The 21,708-nt window shown below is 41.8% G+C and overlaps 1 protein-coding gene across 8 annotated transcripts in view; it reads left to right on the forward strand.

The window, feature by feature from the left end:
* Positions 1-21,708, forward strand: part of NUMB (NUMB endocytic adaptor protein) — a 193,748-nt gene that overhangs the window by 19,659 nt on the left and 152,381 nt on the right. The gene's annotated exons all lie outside the window — the stretch shown is intronic.

The raw sequence follows: 21,708 nt of genomic DNA on the forward strand, positions 1-21,708 counted from the left end.
GTTACCATGCCCTGAAAGACTCTGACTTCATTTGATAAGTTGGCTCTTCCTCTGTCTGTAATTATTTAACAGTGTGTTCCTTTAATGAATGTTCTTATTATTTTTTTCTCTTTTTCTCCCCCTCCAGTAGACCTAGTGAGTGAGGGGTATCACTTGTGTTCTTACTATGAATCCTAGATACTTAAGAGCTATAACTATAGTTTACATGATGTTGGCCCCTAATTATTATTTTTTTTAAAAAAATTACATCAATATTTACTATTTTTTTCCTCATGCATACTTTACTGTATATATATAATAATTTTGGAGTCTGCTCTTTTTCGAAAAGATGCATTCTAATATCATTACAGTTAATTTGAAAAGTTTAAAACAGCTGAAAAACATTAATGGCTATATCTTCATTTATGGTTTTTTGTGTGTTTTTGTTTTACAGAGAGAGAGAGAGAGGGATAGATAGGGACAGACAGACAGGAACGGAGAGAGATGAGAAGCATCAATCATTAGTTTTTCCTTGTGACACCTTAGTTGTTCATTGATTGCTTTCTCATATATGCCTTGACCTTGGGGCTACAGTAGACTAAGTAACCTCTTACTCGAGCCAGTGACCTTGGATCCAAGCTGGTGAGCTTTGCTCAAACAAGATGAGCCCGTGCTCAAGCTGGCGACCTTGGGGTCTCGAACCTGGGTCCTTCCACATCCCAGTCCGACACTATCCACTGCACCACTGCCTGGTCAGGCTATATCTTCATTTATGCAACCAATTTTCATAGTGTTCATATTTAGATTTGTAAATTTCCAATTAATATAAAAACTCTAGTGAATATTGCTAGACACAGATTTATATTATATATATTTCAGTGAGAGAGAGGGAGAGAGACAGAGATGGACAGGAAGGGAGAAAAATGAGAAGCATCAACTCACAGTTGTGGCAGTTTAGTTGTTCATTGATTGCTTTCTCATACGTGCCTTGACTGGGGGACTCAAGCCAGTGACTGTGGGCTTCAAACCAGCGACCTCTGGACTCAAACCAGTGATCATGGGTCCTGTCTATGATCCAGCTGGTGAGCCCGCGCTCAAGTCAGCAACCTCGGCGTTTCGAACCTGGGTGCTCAGCATACCAAGTTGGCTCTCTATCCACTGTGCCATCACCTGGTCAGGCATACATTTCTATATTTTTTAGATTCCTATAACTGGAACTTATCAAGTCAAGGTGTACATTTCTTAGGGCTCTCAAGAGAGCAAAACATTGCACAATTGATTTCTAGAAAGTGTGTACCAATTTACATTCCCATTTGCAAGGTGTGTGATTGAGATATATATCTTGCCAGCAGTGTTATCATTTAAAAATATTTGCTGCCTGACCTGTGGTGGCGCAGTGGATAAAGCCTTGACCTGGAATGCTGAAGTTGCCAGTTCAAAACCCTGGGCTTGCCCGGACAAGGCACATATGGGAGTTGAAGCTTCCTGCTCTAACCCCCTTCTCTCTCTCTCTCTCTCTCCCCCCTCTAAAAAAATGAATAAATAAATAAATAAATAATTAAAAGAAGTCACATATTCCCACTCTCAAGAGTCTAGAAGTGAAGGCAAATTTCTAAAAAAAAAAAAATTTGCTAATTTGATAGGGAGAAAATAGTAACTGGTTTCTGGAATTTGTATTTATTTGATTTAAAATATGGTAAGTGTTTCCTTTTTGTGAAGTTAGGTTTCTGTTCTTTTTTGTTTTTTTATTTTATTTTTTATTTATTTTTATTTTTTTATATTTTTATTTATTCATTTTAGAGAGGAGAGGAGAGGGGGAGAGAGAGAGAGAGAGAGAGAGAGAGAGAGGAGAGACAGAGAGAGAGAAGGGGGGAGGAGCTGGAAGCATCAACTCCCATATGTGCCTTGACCAGGCAAGCCCAGGGTTTCAAACCGGCAACCTCAGCATTTCCAGGTCGACGCTTTATCCACTGTGCCACCACAGGTCAGGCTGTTTTTTTATTTTTATTTTGAGTTGATGTTAATTTTTATATGGAACTAGGGATAGATTATATTCAAAGCTGTGACTTTACATATAAATGATCAGCAAAAAGTTGTATGTCCCTTTCAGTTTAGCTTTGCCCTCCCTACCTGCAACTACTTTCTAATTTTGTCTTTGAATTTCATATAAATGGAATAATATGTACAGTATAGTCTCTGCATATCTGTGGGGGATATGTTTTAAAATTCCCAGGGGATAGTACCAAACTCTTTCTGTACTGTTTTTTTTTCATATATATATATGTATATATATATGATTTATATATATATACACCTATAATAAAGTTAATTTATAATGTTGACATAGTAAAAGATTAACAACAGTAATAAAGTAGAAAAACTATGACAATATATTTTAATAAAAGTTATATGAATGTGGTATCTCTCTCAAAATATCTTACTGTACTGTTTACTTTTCTTGTGATGATGTGAGATTGATAAAGTAATAAAATAGAACAATTATAACAATATACTATAATAAGTTATGTGAATGTGATCTCTCTGAAAGTATGTTATCATACTGTACTCATCTTTCTTATGTTGATGTGAGGTGATAAAATGCCTATAGGAGATGAACTGAGGTGAATGACGAAGTCATTGTGATGGAGCTTGAGGAAACTATTGACCTTCTGACTATACATCATATTGACCTTAGGAGTAAAACCGTATTTTACCAGCAAAAATGGGTTTATTTGGGTACAGCAAAAAATTGGAATTCAGGACAAGAAAACTATAGCAAAAGCCATCAAACAAAGGAGAAGACCATTATTTTATTGAGAAAAAGGAGAAAATTGGGAGGGATTGTTTTGAATGAAATTTCATTGGATAAAAGCAGTAGTTCAGGGTTATGAGGCTTTCTCATTGGTTGAGTTGCTGGGGTATTCAATTTTTTGTGGGAGATTGCACTGTACACCTTTCCTATATGGATGTGTAACTGGTGATTCTTTCCTGTTGGGGTCTGTAATTGACAGTTCTTCCTGCAATGAACCCCTAGTGGAACTATATTATAGCTCCTCCTTCTGGCCCCCGGACATTAGAGTCAGGAGGTTTCCCTGGAGTAGACTTATATTAAAGTCTACTAAGACTTTAATTACTACTAAGACCCATTACATCAGTAGTAGTGAGGTTTCGCTTTATTAATTTTCATAGAAGGATCATCCTCTTTTGGATTATCCTGGAGCATTAAGCCATGACAATGCCGATGATTGGATGTCAAGAGCAGACGATGTCAATGGTTGGGAAATTTTAATATTTTTGCAATGTGACTGACCATAAGTAACTGAAACCATGGAAAGCAAAACCATGGATAAAGAAGTGGCTCTACTATATCCTTTTTATCTTGAATTCTTTTGCTTAACATGCTTTTTAGATTCACTTTGTTTTATATGCTTATATTATTATTATTATTTTTTATTAAGGGAACAGTTTAAGTATTCATTTTACTTCAAGTCCAAATTGTATCTCCTTAAGACATGGCTTTCATCATATCATCATAGTAGCCATTATAAGCTAGTCCTTTTTCTATATGTGGGTAGTTTCTGGAGAAAGCATTTTACTCAGGATAAACATACACCAAGAATGCATAAAAAAAGATATATATATACAAATATATTTAAGAGTTTCTATAGGAGTATCATTTAATAAAACCCTGGGATTTGTCTTAAAAGCAGCAGTTAAAAAATTCCTCAAAAAAAAAAAATTCCTCAAAAGTTTGATGGTGGCAAGAAAACTCAAGTGAGTTACTAAACAAAAAATAAGATTGTTTTTAGGATAAAAATTATCTTCAACTAAGTGTATTTTAAAATGAGACAGAATTTCATAAAAATAAGACATTTTCATTAAATAATAAATTTACATCATTATTATAAACAACAGATCACTTTCTAGGTGGCCTAGTATTCTATTTTATAGATATACCAGATTTTGTTTTTCAATTCTGTTGGTATATATTTGCATTATTTTTGTTTTTTGCCTATTATGAATAAGGGTGCTATAAATATTCTTGTACAGTTCTTTTTTCTTTCTTTTCTTTTTTTTTACAAAGACAGAGAGAGAGAGTCACAGAGGGATAGATAGGAACAGACAGGAACAGAGAGAGATGAGAAGCATCAATCATCAGTTTTTCATTGTGACACCTTAGTTGTTCATTGATTGCTTTCTCATATGTGCCTTGACGTGGGCCTTCAGCAGACCAAGTAACCCCTTGCTCAAGCCAGCGACCTTAGGTCCAAGCTGGTAAGCTTTTGCTCAAACCAGATGAGCCCACGCTCAAGCTGGTGACCTCGGGGTCTCGAGCCTGGGTCCTCCGCATCCCAGTCCGACGCTCTCATCCACTGTGCCACTGCCTGGTCAGGCTCTTGTACAGTTCTTTTTGTGACCATATTTCATTTCTTTTGACTACTTAGAAGTGAAAATGTTGGGTCACAGGCTAATTGTATTTTTTAAAGATTTATTTATTGATTTTACAGAGAGAGAAGAGGGGGAAAGAGAAGTATCAACTCATAGTTGCTTCACTTTAGTTGTTCATTGATTGCTTGCTCTATGTGCCTTGACTCGGCAAGCCCAGGGTTTCGAACCAGTGACCTCAGCATTCCAGGTCAACACTTTATCCACCGCACCACCACAGGTCAGGCCAATTTTGCATTCTTGATAGAGCATATTGTTATGTGGTTGTGTTAGCCAAAGTTTAAGTTGAGATTTCTAAGTTTGCAAATAGGCTCTCTACCAGTTTCTTTCCTGTTACTATCAGTACTTCTGTAATGTATCCTAGGGGGTTGATTTATAGAAGGACAGTTTTATCTGAATTAACAGATGGTGGACAACCCTAGTAACCTGATACTGAGTGCTTTCCTAGAAAAGATGTCATTTCTTTCTTTACCTTAATTGAGTGGTGGAGTTGGAGAAGTTACCGTACTTTCAGACAGTCAGCAGTGTTTGTTTAACTGGTCTTTGTGAAAATCTCTAAGTGTAAATGTTTAACATTGTCTGGAATCAGACTGAGTTAGATTTAAGGTTGATGAATTTTGTGTCTGAAAAATGTTGGGCCTAACAGCACTGCCTAAATACTTGATATTCATAGATATTTATGATGTGTTGACACAGAATCACAGTTCTTAAAATTCTTTTCTTTTTTTTCCGGATTCCCTGCATACTGAAACCATGGAACTCATCTTTGTCATTAGTTTGGGTTGAAGTAAGATTAATCTTTGAGGGAAGGCTAGATATTTTGCCAATTTCTTTGAAAGAAGATTTGGGAATGGAAAGAAATGGAAGTATTGGCTTTTTCCTTCACCACACCTTTTGTGACTTCCTCCACTTCTGGTTTGGTGTCATTGTTGATATCAGAGGTGATGTAAAGAAGTTGGGGTTGAGCCTGACCAGGTGGTGGCGCAGTGGATGGAGCGTCAGAATGGGATGTGAAGGACCCAGGTTTGAGACCCTGAGGTCACCAGCTTGAGTGCTGGCTCATCTGGTTTGAGCAAAGCTCACCAGCTTGAGCCCAAGGTTGCTGGCTCGAGCAAGGGGTTACTCAGTCTGCTGTAGCCTCCCAGCCAAGGCACATATGAGAAAGTAATCAATGAACAACTAAGGTGCCGCAAGGAAGAATTGATGCTTCTCATGTCTCTCCCTTCCTGCTGCCTGTCTGTCTCTGTCTCTGTCCCTCTCTCTGACTCTGTCTCTATCACAAAAATCAACAACAACAAAAAAATTGGGGTGGATGGGAAGTGTTTTGTATATTTTGAATGAGAGAATATAAATTCTTTATTTTTTTATTTTAAAAGTACATTTATTAAAGCTGGGGAGAGTGAAACAAGGAAGCACTTAGAAGAAGCAGCAGGTGAGCCTAGGCAAAGATACTTTGGCTCACTGAGAAGTCAGAATGAAGGGGGCCCTGGAGACAGGTTCTGGGATTCAGCCCAAGGTGAACCTCTGCTGCCCACAGCTCCCTGGTGGAGAGCCGGTGGCGGCCCTAACAGTTTAGGAGATGCATGCCTGTGGGGGAAGGAGAGGGGAAAGATAAAGGTGGAGGTGTGCTCCTGGGAGGGAGAGCACACCGAGGATGTAAATTCTTGAATTAACAAATCGTGAAATATGGGTTTAATTCCTGTGCTGCTATATACTCTATGATTTGGCTAAATCCTTTTTATTTCTTTTAAGATTTTTATCTATTGATTTTTTAAAATTTTTATTTATTTATTCATTCATTTTTTTAGAGAAGAGAGAGAGGGAGAGAGAGAGACAGACAGGGAGAGAGAGAGACAGAGAAGGGGGGGCGGAGCTAGAAGCATCAACTCCCATATGTGCCTTGACCAGGCAAGCCCAGGGTTTCAAACCGGCGACCTCAGCATTTCCAGGTCGACGCTTTATCCACTGCGCCACCACAGGTCAGGTTATCTGTTGATTTTAGAGAGAGGAGAGAGAAAGGGAGGGAGGAACAGGGAAGCATCAACTCGTAGTAGTTGCTTCTTGCTAACCAGGCAAGCCCAGGATTTTGAACCAGCGACCTCAGCATTCCAGGTCAACACTTTATCCACTGCACCACTACAGGTGAGGCATGACTAAATGTTTTTAACTTCTCTTCTTTCATAAAATGATGGTATTGGACTTTAAAGTTTTTTTTAATGCTGAAATATTTAAATTAGTCTAAAAACTATAATGAAATAATGAATATTTTAGTTTTTTCATATAGAAAAATAAGTGGTACCAACACCTTTATTTATAGATTTTATATGTTGATTTTAGAAAGAGGAATGAGAGGGAGAAAAGTGGGGAGGAGGAGGAAGCATCAACTTAGAGTTGCTTCTTGTATGTGCCTTCACCAGGCAAGACCAGGGTTCCAAAGTAGCGACCTCAGCATTCCAGGTGGGCGCTTTATCCACTGCACCACCATAGATCAGGCCAACATCATTTATTGAGTAACATTCATTTCTCACTGATCATCAGTGAGGATCTTAAGTTATATATCATATTTCTATATGTTTTTTACGCTCTATTTGCTTTTCCCTGAGCCAGTAGTATATTGTCCTTTTTTGTTGTCTAATTTTTATTGATTTGAGAAAGAGGAAGGGCATGGGGGAGAGAGAGAGAGAAAGAGAAACATTGATTTATTTCATTCATTTATACATTCAGTGGTTGAATCTTTCATGTACCCTGACTGGGGATCAAATCCACAACCTTGGTGTATTAGACAACACTCTGACCAACTGAGCTACCAGCCAGGGCAGTACTATACTCTCTTTATTTACTGCAGCTTTGTAATAAATATCTGGTGTGGTGAGGTCCTACCCTCTCACTTTGTTATTCTTTAAAATTATATTTATTATTCTAATAAATCTCTCAATCTTTAAAATTCTGTGATTTTGTGTATAGTGCTCTAGCACTGGATAGACTCTCTGGGGTTTGATTGTTAATCAATACATTCTTATTGAATGAATATATGACCACCTGTCAGTAAGATTCTTTAAAGGCTTATGAAAGTGTTATAAATTAATACCAGTAAAAATATGACTCTTGACTTTTGAGAATAGTGCTAAATACTTGGCTTTTCTTTTTGGAAGTGTGTAATTAGTTTACTTTTAAATTTGGACTAGGTGTAATATTAAATATCTTGCATGCTCCCTGCCCCCATAGCCCCATTTCATACTCCCTTTGGGGTGTGTGTGTGTGTGTGTGTGTGTGTATTACTCAAGAGTTTGAAGTGATATATAGGTGCAAATTGATTATTTTAATAGGTATTTATTTTTAACTCATGTAAGTAGATTATTTATTTTATTTTATTTTATTTTATTTTTTTTCTGAAGCTGGAAACGGGGAGAGACAGTCAGACAGACTCCTGCATGCGCCTGACCGGGATCCACCCGGCACGCCCACCAGGGGGCCATGCTTTGCCCCTCCCGGGCGTCGCTCTGTTGCGACCAGAGCCACTCTAGCACCTGGGGCAGAGGCCAAGGAGCCATCCCTAGCGCCTGGGCCATCTTTGTTCCAATGGAGCCTTGGCTGTGGGAGGGGAAGAGAGAGACAAAGAGGAAGGGGGGGTGGAGAAGCAAATGGGCGCCTCTCCTATGTGCCCTGGCCGGGAATCGAACCCGGGTGCCCCGCACGCCAGGCTGATGCTCTACCGCTGAGCCAACTGGCCAGGGCCGCTGTTTTTTTTTTTTATATTTTATTTTTTATCAATTGATACTTTAGAGAGACGGGTGGAGGGTGGAGGGGGAGAGAGAGAGAAGAGCATTCATTTGTTCTTCCACTTATTTGTGCATTCATTGGTTGCTTCCTATGTGTGCCCCGACTGGGAATCGAACCCACAACCTTGTTTCAGGGTGATGTTCTAACCAACTGAGCGAGCCAGTCAGGTAGATCAAATGTGTGGTTTATTTATTTATTTATTTATTTATTTATTTCAGAGACACAGGGAGAGTCAGAGAGAGGGATAGATAAGGACAGACAGACAGAAACAGAGAGAGAGATGAGAAGCATCAATCATCAGTTTTTCGTTGCAACACCTTAGTTGTTCATTGATTGCTTTCTCATATGTGCCTTGACCATGGGCTTTCAGCAGACTGAGTAACCCCTTGCTCGCGACCTTGGGTCCAAGCTGGTGAGCTTTTTGCTCACACCAGATGAGCCCACGCTCAAGCTGGCGACCTTGGGGTCTCGAACCTGGGTCCTCGGCATCCCAATCCAACACTCTATCCCCTGCGCCACCGCCTGGTCAGGCCAAACGTGGTTTTTTTTTGTTGTTTTTTTTCCTGAAGCTGGAAACGGGGAGAGACAGACAGACTCCCGCATGCGCCCTACCGGGATCCACCCGGCACGCCCACCATGGGCGACGCTCTGCCCCTCCGGGGCGTCGCTCTGCCGCTACCAGAGCCACTCTAGCACCTGGGGCAGAGGCCAAGGAGCCATCCCCAGCGCCTGGGCCATCTTTGCTCCAATGGAGCCTCGGCTGCAGGAGGGGAAGAGAGAGACAGAGAGGAAGGAGAGGGGGAGGGGTGGAGAAGCAGATGGGCGCCTCTCCTGTGTGCCCTGGCCGGGAATCGATTCCCCGCACGTCAGGCCGACGCTCTACCGCTGAACCAACCGGCCAGGGCCCAAATGTGTTTTTAATGAGCACCTTTTACTTTATTTTTTTGTCTTTTTTAGCTTTTTATTTTAGAACAGTGATTTTCAACCAGTTCACTGCAAGAATTTTTAAAACAAGCAATACCTGACTATTTAGTCAGGGCACTAACCTCTTTTCCATTAGATTGTCAAGTAAAAAAATGACAACTGCAAAAATAGTAGCTGTCTGGTGTGAATGAATCAACATTATACCTATTTTTTTGTCAGATAGGCAAAAAAGACATTTTTTGATGTGCCACAAAATTTTAGTAGTTTATGTGTGCCATGAGATGAAAAAGGTAGAAAATCACTGTTTTAGAACAATATCACCCCTGACTTAAATTTTTCATGACATCCTATTTTTTAAAAAGACCCTCTGTGGCTGAGCACAGGGTCTGGTAATATTAGGCTCTCTGTACATGCTTGTTGATAATGGTTATGAAGAATAATCACAGTAGCTAATTTTCATCAAGGGCTGGTTTGCGTAGCCAGTGTACTCACACACTCATCTAAATGGATCCTCACAGAAATCTTACGATATTTTATTAGTCTCATTCATAGGTGAGGAAGCCAGATGCTTAGGAAAGAGAATTAACTTGCTCTAAATCAGTGAACTAGAAGCAGGGCCAGACCAGATGGTAAACTGTGTAGTCAGAAAGGTGGCTGTTTCTTGAACTAATGACCCCAAAGTGGATCTGTTTATATATACGCAGTATGTGTCTAATAGCTAACACTAAGTATACTTACTCTTTGTCAGGCCTCAAATGCGTTTGTTTATTTTTTAATATCCTCCAATTGCCTAGCAAAGTAGGCTCTCAGTGTTTGTGGAATGAATGAATGGTTAGTAAGTGAATGAATGGATAGACATGTGATCTTCATAAACCAAGGGACGCCTCTTAATTTCTGTGCTCACTTTGGAGACCTTGGCCTAGGAGAGCCTGGGGTTTGGAAACCCAGGGTGACCTTAAGCTGTGGCTCCTGGGCCCTGGATGTTGAAGGTTCACCCATCAGTTAAGTGGCTTCCCACCAGGTGAAGACCCCAGACCACAGGATGCTTTGGGTGCTTTGGTGTTGTTATCATCTCCGTCCCCTGCCCTTTATCCTTCTTGCACTGCAGCCAGGCTCAGGTGGCTCCTTGTCTGCTTCTAGCAGGCCCTCATTCTCTCAAGAGGCGTGGGCTCAGAGTTCACCCAGGGCCAGTCCCCATTATGCATACCAAGCACCTTTTACTTTAAAACTAGTTGTCTGTATCCATAGCCAGACAGCTGGGTTGAGTAGAGCATCTCATCCCGAGTCGCAAAGGTTGCAGTTTTGATCCTTGGTCAGCACACATATAGGAACAGATCATTGTTTCTATCTCTCTCCCTTTCTCTCTCTCTAAAATCAATAATAATAATAAAAAAATCTAGTTATCTGTATGAGCTCCATCATTTGGAATTTAGACCTAGAAAGGGCATTAGTTTTTAATTACTTGAAAATACTTCTGGCCTGACCAGGCAGTGGCGCAGTGGCTAGAGCGTCGGACTGGGATGCCAAGGACCCGGGTTCGAGACCCTGAGGTTGCCAGCTTGAGTGCGGGCTCATCTGGTTTGAGCAAAAGCTCACCAGCTTGGGCCCAAGGTCGCTGGCTTGAGCAAGGGGTTACTCGGTCTGCTGAAGGCTCGCGGTCAAGGCACATATGAGAAAGCAATCAATGAACAACTAAGGCAGGGGTCGGGAACCTTTTTGGCTGAGAGAGCCATGAACACCACATATTTTAAAATATAATTCTGTGAGAGCCATACAACAACCTGTGTACGTTATGCATTATCCAGTAAAAATTTGGTGTTGTCCCGAAGGACAGCTGGATTGGCTCCAGCCACTCACAACCATGAACATGAGCCGTAGGAAATGAATTGATTGTAATACATGAGAATGTTTTATATCAGGGGTCCCCAAACTACGGCCCGCAGGCCGCATGCGGCCCCCTAAGGCCATTTATCCAGCCCCCGCTGCACTTCTAGAAGGGGCACCTCTTTCATTGGTGGTCAGTGAGAGGAGCATAGTTCCCCTTGAAATATTGGTCAGTTTGTTGATTTAAATTTACTTGTTCTTTATTTCAAATATTGTATTCGTTCCTGTTTTTTTTTTTTTACTTTAAAATAAGATATGTGCAGTGTGCATAGGGATTTGTTCATAGTTTTTTTTTATAGTCTGGCCCTCCAACGGTCTGAGGGACAGTGAACTGGCCCCCTGTGTAAAAAGTTTGGGGGCCCCTGTTTTATATTTTTAACGTTATTATTTTTATTAAATATTTGTCTGCAGCCATCAAAAGAGCCACATCTGGCTCGTGAGCCATAGGTTCCCGACCCCTGAACTAAGGTATCGCAATGCGCAATGAAAAACTAATGATTGATGCTTCTCATCTCTGTTTCTGTCTGTCTGTCCCTGTCTATCCCTCTCTCTAACTCTCTCTCTGTCTCTGTAAAAAAAAAAACAAAAAACTTCTGGCCCTGGCTGGTTGGCTCAGTGGTAGAGCATTGGCCTAGTGTGTGGATGTCCCAGGTTTGATTCCTCGTCAGGACACAGGAGAAACGACCATCTGCTTTTCCACCCCTCTTCTTTCTCTCTCTCCCCCTCCTGCAGCCATGGCTTGATTGACTCAAGCCAGTTGGCCTTGGGTGCTGAGGATGGCTCTATGGCCTCCGCCTCAGGTGCTAAAAATGGCTCTGGTTGCAACTGAGCAGCAGCCTCAAAAGGACAGAGCATCGCCTCCTAGTGGGCTTGTCTGGTGGATCCGCGTCAGGGTATCTATCTCCTCTCCTCTCACTAAAATAAAAAAAAAATTTTTTAATAAAAAAACAAAAAAACTTTCACTTGACCAGGCGGTGGCCAGTGAATAGATCGTCGGGCTGGGATGCGGAGGATCCAGGTTTGAGACCCCAAGGTCGTCAGCTTGAGCGCGGGCTCATCTGGTTTGAGCAAAGTTCACCAGTTTGGACCCAAGGTCGCTGGCTTGAGCAAGGAGTCACTTGGTCTGCTGAAGGCCCGTGGTCAAGGCACATATGAAAAAGCAATCAATGAACAACTAAGGAGCCGCAATGAAAAACTGATGCTTCTCATCTCTCTCCGTTCCTGTCTGTCTGTTCCTGTCTATCCCTCTCTCTGACTCTCTCTGTCTCTGTAAAAACAAAACAAAACAAAACAAAAGAAAAAAACAAAAAACTTTCATTTTATAATGGGTAAAGTTAAGTTCTGTATCACACTCACTGAAAATTGTTTCCTGTTTCCTAACATCATCAAACATTACTGTACAGTTCCTTCAAAGTCTAGCTGCAATGATCTTTAATTTAATTTGTAAATATTTACTGATTTTAGAGAGAAGATAGAAAAGCAGGGGGAGAAACGGGTATTATCAATTTGTGGTAGTTGTTTCTTGCATGTACCTTGACCAGGCAAGTCGTGGTTTCAAACTGACAACCTCAGCATTGCGGTTTGACACCTGTGCCACCACAGGTCAGGCTGCAGTGATCTTTCTAACCTCCTCTCCCTATACGCCCTTTACTTTCTCTCTTTTAGTCTTTTTATTAAGTCTGTTTGGTCTGCTTTGAATGCTTTTTCTTTGTTTTCCTTCCAAGCCATAATCTTCTTATATGAAGGCTTTCTTATTCATCACTTTCTCTATATTTTATCTCTCTTTTGATTCCATAGCACTTTGTTCTAATACTACATGACATATTGTCTGCTTTGCATTATAGTTGTGTATACATTCTTCCTAAATAGATTATGTACATTTACATGGGAACAAGATCCTTGTCAGTTTGCCTTATTCTTTATAAGTCTCACAGTTTCTTGCATGTAGTGGGTTCTCAGTGGTGTTTGAGTTGAATTAATAATCTCTTCCTTCATGGGGCTTGTAGTGTAGTGCAGGTGCACAATAAGAAGATAAATACCGTCTGACTGTAGGTTTGATCCCCAATCAGAGCACAAACAAAAATCAACCAATGAGTGTGTAAATAAGTGGAATAACAAATCGATGTTTCTCCCTCCTCCTCTCCTTTCCCCCTCCCCCTTCTCTCCCTCCCTTTCCTCCTCCTCCTCTTTCCCCCTCCCCCTCTTTCCCTCCCCTTTCTTCCCCCCTTCTTCCCTCCCATTTCTTCCCTCCCCTTTCTTCCCTTCCCTCTTTCCCTCCCCTCCCCCTCCTTCCTCCTTCTTCCCTTTCATCCGCTTTTTCTCTCTCTCCTTCCTCCCATTCTCCCTTTCTCTCTAAAATCAACGTTAAAAAAACAAAAAACCAGTCACTACAGGGAGCTTTTAGAGTAATATTGCTGTGGTTGAGGTTGTTAATTGTGAATTTATGACAGTAACCAGTCTCCCTGGATATGTGATTTTCTTTAGTATTCCACTGCTCTATTGTAGTCATAAAGGTTCGTTTGAGTTGCTAGGAGAGTGAGAGAGGAAAGAGACATGGGAAACATTGAATTGAATGTGAGGAGTGAGTATATTGATGAACTGTGAAATTTAAACTGGATTAAAAAAAAATGAAACCAGGAGATTGATAGGGAGAAGTGGAGGGTTCATAATTAGGTGATCTTATTAAGAACTAAGAATTTTTTCTGAGGGCCAGTTGAACAAATGAGTTGGAAAGATCAAATCTTTTATTTATATGTCTTCTTTCTGCTTCCTTGCCATTTATTGTATGTCCAGAGTAACCAGAATTTGTACAGACTTAACCACTTGGAATCTCCCATTCTTGTTTTTCTTTTCTTTTTAGTGGTTAAAATTTTTTTTTTGTATTTTTTTTTTTTTTCTGAAGCTGGAAACGGGGAGAGACAGTCAGACAGACTCCCACATGCGCCCACCAGGGGCAATGCTCTGCCCACCAGGGGGCATCGCTCTGCCGCAACCAGAGCCACTCTAGCGCCTGTGGCAGAGGCCAAGGAGCTATCCCCAGCGCCCGGGCCATCTTTGCTCCAATGGAGCCTTGGCTGCGGGAGGGGAAGAGAGAGAGAGGAAGGAGGGGGGGGGGTGGAGAAGCAAATGGGCTCTTCTCCTATGTGCCCTGGCCGGGAATCGAACCCAGGTCCCCCGCACACCAGGCCGACGCTCTACCGCTGAGCCATCCGGCCAGGGCCAGAATTTTTTTAATTGATATTATTGGAGTGACATTGGTTAATAAAATTATGTAAGTTTTAGGTGTGCATCATCTGTATATTGTGGAATTTCTCATTCTAAATAAGCAGTTTCAATTCGCATTCTAGCCAGAATGGGTTGAAACACACACACACTCACACACACACACAGTTAGTGGCCTATAGAGCTGTGAGTGTGATTTCAAACAGATTAAAGACTACTAATTTTAAAGTCTAGCTTCCTTTGTTAACTTCTTTCTATAAATAGCGTACAGGAAAATAATTTCCTCTGAAAATATCTAGATCTATTTAGGATCTTTCTATGAAATTTGTGAGAGGATCTGAACTTATTTTTCCTTAAAACCATTAAAAACCTCTTGTTCACTGTTGGCACAGTCTTTTTTGGAAAACAGTTTGGCAAGTTCTCGCAAACAGTTATACATACTCTTAACCATAGTGATCCAATAGCTCCACGCCTAAGTATTTACTTAAGTGAAATGAAAACTTATAGTCACACAGAAATGTATGCTAATGCCAAAGACTGGAAACAAACCCAAATGTACTTCAACGGGTGCATCGATAAACTGTGGTACATCCATACAGTGGAATACTGTTTGTCAGTGCATACAACAATGTGGATGGAATCAAACATGTGATAAGTGAAAGGAGCCAGACTCAAAAGGCTACATATCCTGTATGATTCCAATTTTATGATGTTTTGGAGTAAGCAAAACTAAAGGGGACAGATAACTGATGAGTCGTTGCTGAGGAGTATAGGGACAGTTTGACCATAAAGGTCATGAGGACATTTTGGGGCTCTTTTTCATTGTCTATATCTGTTTTATATCTTGATTATCACGGTGGTTACCTGACTGTGTGTGTTTTTCAAACTCAGAAGTGTAACTTAAAAGTGAATTTTCATGTATAAATTAAAGTTCTAGCATATATGTAACCATATTAAAAATACTTTGGAAAACTATGTCATAAAAATGTTTTTTTAGATTCTGCTTATGAGTTTTTCCCCCTGGGAGAATGGTTGATAAGCATCATTAGCATTTGTAAAGTTCTTTGAAGCTCTAGAAAACATGTAAATGCTGAATTAGTCTACATTTCGTAAACATTTCTATCATTTTTCAAAGAATGATACAATGTTGGAATTAGTAGAACCCAAGAGACTTTGTGAAGTGTCCTTGTTTTATAAATAAAGAACCTGAAACCTAGTTTAGGTTAGTTGTAGTCACATAGCTAGTGGCAGAAGTAGGTCTAGAATTTAAGTGGTAGATAACAAATTTTATGCTTGTTTTACTAAAACACACTTTTTATTCTGACTTATTCTTTTTAGAGACTATTTTTAATTCCTTTTCAGAACCTTTTGATTGTGTCATCCTGAAGCTGGAAACCACTCCCTTCCTAGTGGTAGGGAAGTCCTGTGTCTGGTTGATAATAGGAAGGCTAAATTTGAGAGATCCTACATCACTTAAATTTGCTTGGACATAGTCAATAAGTTTAGTTATAAAGATACTTTTCTGGCCCTAGATGGTTGGCTGAGTGGTAGAGCTTCAGCCTGGCATGTGTTTGCTTCCTGGTCAGGGCACACAGGAGAAGCAACTGGCTGCTTTTCTGCCCCTCCTCCTCCCCCTGCTTTCCCCTTTTTCTCCCCTCCCCCTCCCCCACCTCCCTTGACCTCCCCTCTTTCTCCCCTCTTTTTTTCTCCCCTCCCCCTCCCTCCCCTTTCCTCTACTCTCCCTCCTTCCCCCTCCCTCCCCTTTCCTCTCTTCTACCTCCTTCCCCCTCCCTCAACTTTCCTCTTCCTCCCTTCCCCTCCTCCCCTTTCCTCCCCCTCCTTCCCTTTTCTTCCCCCTCCTTCCCCTTTCCTCCCCTCTTTCTCCCCTTCCCCCTCCCTCCCCTTTTACTCCCCTCTTTCTCCCTCCCCCTCCCTCTTCTTCCCCTCTTCCTTTCCCACAGCCATGGTTTGGTTGGTTTAAGTGCATCAGCCCTGGGTACTAAAAAGAGCTTGGTTGTGATCATGGCCCCAGATGGGCAGAGCATTGGCCCCAGATGGGGATTGCTGGGTGGATCTCAGGGCGCATGCATGAATCTATCTCCCCTCCTCTCACTTAGAAAAGAAGAAAAAATAAATAAAGAGGAATGGAGAGGGAGAAACAAATATTGGTTTGTTATTTCACTTATTTCTGTATTAATTGAATGATTCTTGTTTGTGCCCTGACTGGTGTTTGAACCCAAAACCTTGGCATCTCAGATGACGATCTAACCAGCTGATGTACCTGACCAAGACCAAAAGACTTTACTTTAACTGTGGCAAACTGTATGTTTAGTTTTGCAATTGTTAGACGCTGCCAGTTAGAAATAGGTTTTTGTAATTTTACTGCATTTAAAAAATAATATGGCCCTGGCTGGTTGGCTCAGCGGTAGAGCGTCGGCCTAGTGTGCGGAGGACCCGGGTTCGATTCCCGGCCAGGGCACACAGGAGAAGTGCCCATTTGCTTCTCCACCCCTCTGCTGCACCTTCCTTTCTGTCTCTCTCTTCCCCTCCCGCAGCCAAGGCTCCATTGGAGCAAAGATGGCCCGGGCGCTGGGGATGGCTCTGTGGCCTTTGCCTCAGGCGCTAGAGTGGCTCTGGTCACAACATGGCGACGCCCAGGATGGGCAGAGCATCGCCCCCTGGTGGGCAGAGCTTCGCCCCTGGTGGGCGTGCCGGGTGGATCCCGGTCGGGCGCATGCGGGAGTCTGTCTGACTGTCTCTCCCTGTTTCCAGCTTCAGGGGAAAAAAAAAAAAAATTTAGATTATCATGATAATTGGTTTGTTGGGAAGGTAGAAAAGGTTTAAAAGTGTTAGGTTCTTTCTGGTTCCCTTAGGTAACAAGGATTTATCATATAAATACAGAGGGGTGTGAGGGACCACCAGAAACCGTCTTAATTGAGGAAATGGAGACTGGAATGCCATTTAGAATATATCAGCATTGTTATTGTATGATACTAAGAATATATAATATTCTCACCCTGGTTAGCATCATCCTGAAGTGCAGGGGTTGCCAGTTTGATCCCTGGTCAGGGCACACACAGGAAGAGATTGATGTTTCTGTCTCTTTTTCTCTTTCTTTCTCCTTCCCCTCTCCCTTCCTTTCTCGCTAAAATCAATAAATAAAAATTTTAAAAGATATATAATATTTTTGAGATTTGGTTAATTTTCACTGTCTCTCTCTGTTCACTTTCTCCTTGTATAATAGTTTTATGGTTGCTTCTGGGACCCGTTCTAGAACCAGGCTTAGAATTACTGCCCCTCAGAGATATTAGTGATATTGTAGATATTGCATACAGAACTAGCAGGTGGCCTGGTTTCTTTCTTGGTTTTGAAGCTGTGTCTGTGTCCTGCAACCTTCCCGGGAGTTATTTCCTGTAAGCCATAGCTCCTGGCAGAGTTGGCAAGTTGTTTTCTTTATAAGGGAGTCCTACCCCAGCCCTAGCTCTGGCCTAGCTCTGGTAGGTCCTCTGTCTTAGGTGGAGCAGTTTTAGACCCTGTACAGCTGGGCAACCAAACTCCTGGCTGCCACCACCTGCTTCTCAACCAGGAACCCAGTAGACCTTGGACTTTTGTATTTATGTTTCATATCATTGAGAGATATTTATATTATGTTTTTGAATTGGCTATGCATTGTTTACTTATAAGTTTGATATATAATTAATTTTCTTAACTTTTTTCTTGAGAGAGAGAGACAGGAAGGGAGAGAGATGAGAAGCATCAACTCACGGTTGCGGCACTTTAGTTGTTCATTGATTGCTTCTCATGTGTGCCTTGACGGGGGGGCAGTGTGGAGGGGGGGAAGACTCAGCTGAGCCAGCGACCCCTTGCTCAAGCCAGCAACCTTGGACTCAAGCCAGTAACCATGGGATCATTTCGATGATCCCACACTCAAGCTGGTGAACCTGCACTCAAGCCAAATGAGCCCACACTCAAGCTGGATGAGCCCATGCTCAAGCTAGCGACCTTGGGATTTCAAACCTGGAAACTCAGCGTCCCAGATTGACACAGTATCCGCTGCACCACCACTGGTTAGGCCAGTGATGGGCAACCTTTTGAGCTTGGTGTGTCAGAATTTGCCAAAAAAACAAGCATAACTCGGATAGTGTGTCACTTTGAGAAAAAACCCATAATTTTGTGATACTTATAGTTTAAATAACAAAAATATATAATTGTAATATATATTTGTATTTAATAAACCAAAAACTAATTATTTAACTTACCTGCTTAGTGACTTCTTTGTTCATCTGTCAGTCGGTTTCTTTTGATGGTCTTGATATTATTTAACTTGTGTGGGGTGCTGTGAACTAAGATAAGTGAGAGGGAGGGGGAATTCTTTAACTAACCTGCCTATTAGTGACTTTTCTGTTGCTGAGTTTCATTGGCTAAATCTTCAATTGAAGGTTGGTATTTTGTACACTTCAAGCCCAAGCAAGCGCTACTAACTTCATCTGTCAATGTTTCTTTTGTTGGTTTTGGTATTATTTGACGCTGAGAATAAGGTCTCACAAAAGTACATAGAGGAGAAAATTGTGAGTAAAGCCATTGCTATATTTTTCAGGGTGCTAAAAGTGTCTGGTAATCGGTTCCAGGCACTCCAAATTTTCTGTTTGTAGTGGCACTCCTCTTGATTCTCCAAGTGGCATTTTTCCATATTCTCAAGCTTTGACCTCAAGTCGACAAACACCTGAGCCCAGATGCTGTCTTGAAATTCTGCAAGTTGCATCTTATATAAATTAAGATGGCTGCCACTATTTCTAGTGGCGGGAAACGGCACCCATAGCACAGGCCCTCGCCTCTCCCAGCTTCCCTCTCACTTATCTCAGTAATGATGGTCAATTAGAAATCCTCGACACCCCAGAACAGTAGATTGGATAATGGTTGCTATGGTTATGTGGTTGCTGGTAATGGGGATCACCAGGGCCCCCAGAGATGTGTCCCCCGCGGCATTCCACTGCTCCCTGCTCCGCCGGCCGGAAGTGAGGTCAAAGATCCCCTAACGGCCTAACCGGAAGTCCCAGAACTAGACGCTTTGTGCCAGAGTTCTGTTGTTTTGACCTACAGACCTCCGGTACAGAGTGTCTACACTACAGCAAATGTTTTATACTTGGCTACTGCACCTGGCCGTGCAGGAGCTGAGGATGAAACGTCCTTCTCAGCATGCGGCACCATACTTCTCTGGTTTGCAGCCAGCCGTGTGTCATCGAAAATGGCTACGTGTTTCAGTGCTAATACACGTGTCATAGGTTCGCCATCACAGGGCTAGGCTATACATATGTATATATACCAGTTGTTATTTGGCAGCATGTATTACACTATCTTGACTAGAACTCTTTTAAATCTTTCAAAGCCATGTTTTCTTATATTGAAAATTGGAATTATAGCCCCTACTTCTTAGCGTTGCCTTGTGCTGATGAAATGATTATACACACTGTGTGTGTATGTTTATATACATATATGTGGCAGCTATTAATATATTCAAGTGAGTCTATACTTGTTGGTTTCTCCTTTTAGACACACAGACACACACACACACTCAAAAGTGCTTATCAATCAGTATTCGAAAATCTGGAATGTGTCAGGGATTGCCATATTTGGAGGTTTTTGGGTAAGACATTGAAATCTAATTTTAATCTATGCACCTAATTAGAAAATTTTAGAATGAATTGCAAACTTTTTTTTTTGATATAACAATGGGCTGAAATGCTTTGTTATTTGTATTTGTGGTAGTGTTTTAGAAATAGGTCATTGATACTCTTTTAAGCTCTATTACATATATAAATAGTTTCTGTTAGCTGCTAATCAAAGTTAGTGCAGTATCTAGAGATGTGGGAGTTGTAATGGAGTAAATTTTAGGTTAAGAAAAAGGAATGTATGGCCCTGGCCGGTTGGCTCAGTGGTAGAGTGTCGGCCTGGCGTGCAGGAGTCCTGGGTTTGATTCCTGGCCAGGGCACACAGGAGAAGCGCCCATCTGCTTCTCCACCCCTCCCCCTCTCCTTCCTCTCTGTCTCTCTCTTCCCCTCCTGCAGCCAAGGCTCCAGTGGAGCAAAGTTGGCCCTGGCACTGAAGATGTCTCCATGGCCTCTGCCTCAGGCGCTAGAATGGCCCTGGTTGCAACAGAGCAACGCCCCAGATGGGCAGAGCATCGCCCCCTGGTGGGCATGCCAGGTGGATCCCGGTCGGGTGCATGCGGGAGTCTGTCTGACTGCCTCCCCGTTTCCAACTTCAGAAAAATAAAAAAATAAAAAAATAAAAAATAAACTATAAAGAAAAGAAAAAGGAATGTAATAGTGTGCACAAGGGAGGGAATAGATGTTGTTTGAGGTAGAGATTTTGGCTTAGACAGCCATAGTTATGACTGAAGTAAAGATCCTCTTTAGAAAAGAGGAACAAAAAGAAGGGATAAAATATTAAAAGATGAACTTTCAAGTTTGTGTGTGTAGGTTATAACAAATATGCTTGCATATTATAACTCCTAAAGCCTTCACTCCAGTGATTTATACTACTGATGATTTCAAAAGCATAAATTAAAAAAAGATTTTTTTTAAATAGCATGTCAATTATTCTTTCTTCTTGGATTTTGAATTTGAATTAATGTCTTGTAGATCATTACCAACTATTTTTTTTTAATTTTTAAAAAATATTTTATTTATTGATTTTTAGAGAGAGGGGAGAGAGAGAGAAGGGGGAGGAGCAGGAAGCATCAACTCCCATATATGCCTTGACCAGGCAAGCCCAAGGTTTCGAACCGGCGACCTCAGCGTTCCAGGTCGACGCTTTATCCCACTGCGCCACCACAGGTCAGGCCATTACCAACTTTTTTTTTTTTTTTTTTTTCTGAAGCTGGAAATGGGGAGAGACAGTCAGACAGACTCCCGCATGCGCCCGACCGGGATCCACCCGGCACGCCCACCAGGGGCGACGCTCTGCCCACCAGGGGGCGATGCTCTGCCCATCCTGGGCGTCACCATGTTGTGACCAGAGCCACTCTAGCGCCTGAGGCAGAGGCCACAGAGCCATCCCCAGCGCCCGGGCCATCTCCGCTCCAATGGAGCCTTGGCTGCGGGAGGGGAAGAGAGAGACAGAGAGGAAAGTGCGGCGGAGGGGTGGAGAAGCAAATGGGCGCTTCTCCTGTGTGCCCTGGCCGGGAATCGAACCCGGGTCCTCCGCACGCTAGGCCGACGCTCTACCGCTGAGCCAACCGGCCAGGGCACCAACTATTTTTTAAGGAAGCCTGAGTATCTTATTCTGCCCTTTAAAAATGTGTCCAAGAAGATTGTGCTTGCTGATAAATGATCTTAACTTCCATGTTTCATCAGCTGAAATAATAAGGCAAAAAATATATAAGACATATTACTTTTTCCTTTTACATATGTCTTTGCTTTTATTTTTGTCATATTATAAACCATTGTGTGCATATAGGTGTTTGGAATTGTG

The sequence above is a fragment of the Saccopteryx bilineata genome, chromosome 4 (genome assembly GCF_036850765.1).
Source record: "Saccopteryx bilineata isolate mSacBil1 chromosome 4, mSacBil1_pri_phased_curated, whole genome shotgun sequence".
NCBI classification, from domain to species: Eukaryota; Metazoa; Chordata; class Mammalia; order Chiroptera; family Emballonuridae; genus Saccopteryx; species Saccopteryx bilineata.